Below are 3,317 nucleotides of genomic sequence, written 5' to 3'. Positions count from 1 at the left end.
GCTACAGCATTGATGACAGCACCGCTCGTTCCCTGTGGGGCCGCCCCTCTGGAGGGTCAGGGCTGCTCCGTGCCATGGCCAGGCGCCCAGCATCCCCAGCTGCAGGTCCCGGGCGCGTGGGAAAACCTGGGGCCCTGGCCACCGTGCCGGTCCTGGCTCCCGAGCCCCTCGGGCCCCGCACTTTCTTCTCCGGCCTCCAGAGTCCCCCGTGTTTGTTTCACGCGCTCCCTCTGGGGTTGACTGTGTTCTGTGGGAGGGGCGGGAGGCCCCAGGGATGCACGTTTGTCACAGGCGTCCCAGGTGGTTCTGAGGGGTGTGTGCAGGCCACACTGTGGGGGGGCAGGTTGTAGACGACGAAGCTGGGGCCGGAGAGACTCGCTCGAAGGCAGCGGCGGAAACACTCAGGTGCCCGGCACAGGTCTGAGCTCGGACCCGGTCTGCGCCCTCTGTCTCAGTGCCACACTCTCCTGTGACACGAGGCGGTGCCGGCGGCCTCGTCCCGTCCGACCCCGTGGCCCCCACATGCTGCGGTGGCGTCTCCTGCCCAGGACCCCGGGCACTCGCTCCCGCGGGGCCTTGCCTGCACGTGGAGGTCGGTCCACAGCGCACCGGGGTGCGCGTGCAGCCCATACGGCGCGGCTCACACACGTGGTCCCGGTGCCACTCCTCGGCAGCCGCCGCGCGACCGCCTGAGTCAGCCAGGAGACCCAGGAAGCGTCAGCTCTCTGCAGCGTCATCGTTCACAGCTCCCGTCCACTGGGCCGCCGTCCAGCTCGCAGCACCCCCTGGCGCGGGGGCGGCAGGTCTGTCTGTAGGCAGCTTCGGGGGCCCTTGAACTCCCCAGAGGGGACCTGAGGGGCAGCAGGTGGCCTCAGAGCGGAGGTGGCAGGCAGAGATGCGTCAAGGGGGGCAGGGCACCCTGCAGCAGCTGCCGCTCAGCGGCCGGCCCCATGCCAGGTTGGACCGGATGGCGCGCGCCGGCTCCCGCCACGCGGAGCCGTGCTGAGGGCGGGCGGAGCAAGCGCGTGAGAGAAATCCCAGCAGGCTGCACGGCCGGAAATGATGAGGGTGACGTAGCGAACGGCCCAGGGAATTCGAGCCCGACGCACTGGGACTCAGGCCACATGCAGGCAGGTGTCACAGCCTAATGACGGAAGATGGACTGCTTTATCTCCCGCACTGTGACTCGTGGTGGGGACAGCGTGCTTCCTCCCCACGCCCTGTCCGGGAACAGGCCCGGGGGACCATGGCGTGGGAACGCCTCCATTCTGAAAGGGGATCGAGCCAGCAGTAGTCTCGGACTATTAAAAACTCAAGATGCTTCGGGAAACATCACGATGCTTTTGACCTTGACCTGTAGGCATAATTGGCGGCAGCTCACAGCGTGCTGGGGATCAGCCTTTCTGTCCCCAGATCTGGATTTGTATTCCCTGGAGGGGAGGGTCAGATCTCACACTTCTCTTGGGGTCATTTAAAGCATTGATGGTGTGTCTGCCACGTGGGTGGCCGTGCCTAACCACCTGTGGGGGAAAGGTGAGAGACGCTGGGCCCGCCGTCCTGGAGGATTCTCGGACTGGGCACTTGTGAATAGCGACCCAGGGTGGACGGCCGATCGCTGTCCCCGCACAGACCCTGCGGGGTCGCTGACGTCCTCACAGCCTCCCCGGCTGCTGCGGGCGCTGGTGCCTGACGCTGGCGCCAAGACGCCTTCCTCTGTGCCGCTCACTCAGTCACTCGGCAGCTCCGTCCTGTCCGGGCCCTGTGCTCGGCCCCAGGCAAAGAACATACCGATGTTAACACTAAACCGCCACATGTGGCGTGTGACACGTTCAGCTCTGGTCTCCTTTAAAAACTAGCGGTCTGGGGAGTCCCACCTCCACGTGGGGGACCGACCGTCAGAGAGGTGTATGGGGGACACACAGACACGTGAGCGTCTCAGCTAACGTGTCAGCACATCGCGGACGCCTTGAACGATTAGAATCTCGCCCAGCAGGCTCATCACAGATGTCAGGGGAGTGGATGTCAGGAGTCTGGCAGGGGGAGACTGAATGGTTCCTAAGTCACGTGATTGGTTGAAATCCAGCCAGAACTGATAAGGAGCTAAGGAACGCAGCCCTTCCCCATCTGCTGCTTTATGCAGATGAGGTGGTGATCTCATTGGGTCTGTTGGGCGACAGGTGCCTCTGTGGCTAAGGCACTGCCTCGGTTGGCACCTGGCTCCCGTCTCGGGCAGAGTCTGCAGTTTCGCTGTGGGGTGGGACTCGGCGTAAATGTGGCTCTGGGAATCCCAGGACAGGAGAGTAGGGTCAGAGGGAAGGTCGCTGCAGGGTTTAAATCTGCCCCCGCAGGCCAGATTCCAGATGGCCACGCACTCGTGCGTCCCTGCCTGACTCCCCGGAGTCCGCGACCTGTGGGCAGCGGCTCTGAAGGCAGCCGTCGCCGGGGACTGTAAACCCCAGCGACCAACACCATGCCCGGCAGGGTGGGGCTCATTTCGTTCTGGACCTTTCGCCCACATTCCAGATAACGAGAGAATGCAACAATTTTTTAAAGCACTTAAGGGGTGAAATGTCACAGGTAGAGCATCATAGTCAGGAAAAACGGCGACTTCCGTGTGAGCCTCTCGTTGTGGGCGAGAAGCGGAGGAGAACAGAGTCTGAACACAGAGAGCTGGGGTCCAGACGCCCCCCGCCCTGCGGCCCTGGGGGGCCACCCATCCTGGCTGACCCTCATTCCTCCCACCGCGAAGGCGACACGATGCACCCCCAGGGTCGCAGGGGCCGTGGCGGGGCTGGGCGACGGCTGTGCGCAGGGCGCTGGGGCGGTGTCTGGCCGGGCACGCGTGCCCTGTGTGGGACGGCTCACTGCGAGTGCCGGGCTTGGAGGCCCAGGGCGTGTCCCCTCCCGTCCCTCGGCCCTGGCACCGGCTCGTCGACACAGGCGTCGCGCTGCGCTTGGGGGCGCAGTGGGGTGCCACCCGGTCCTGCCGCCGTGCTTGCTCCTGAGGCCCCTGCTCAGCAGCGGGTGACAGGGACTGCGCCCCAGGCTTCCCGGCAGCGTGTGCCCGCGTGAACCGCAGCCGCAGAGGCGGTGACCTCCCGTTCCGGATTTTGTTAGTGCAAAGACGTTTGTAATTCAGTAAATAATGCTAATTTTATTATTCTTTACTGAAAACGATGAATTAAGGGCCAGCAAATTTTAATTTTTCCTTCAAAAAAGTTTTTAATTACTGCTACGTAGCATGCGTTGTAATAAATCCTGGGGTCTTAGTGGTAAACAGTACAGATGAGGTGATTACTGGAAACTTTCTAATAAAT

This window comes from Pteropus alecto, unplaced genomic scaffold (genome assembly GCF_000325575.1).
Source record: "Pteropus alecto unplaced genomic scaffold, ASM32557v1 scaffold53, whole genome shotgun sequence".
In the NCBI taxonomy this organism is placed as follows: domain Eukaryota; kingdom Metazoa; phylum Chordata; class Mammalia; order Chiroptera; family Pteropodidae; genus Pteropus; species Pteropus alecto.
The sequence above is the reverse complement of the archived record's forward strand: the minus strand, read 5'-3'. Positions refer to the sequence as shown.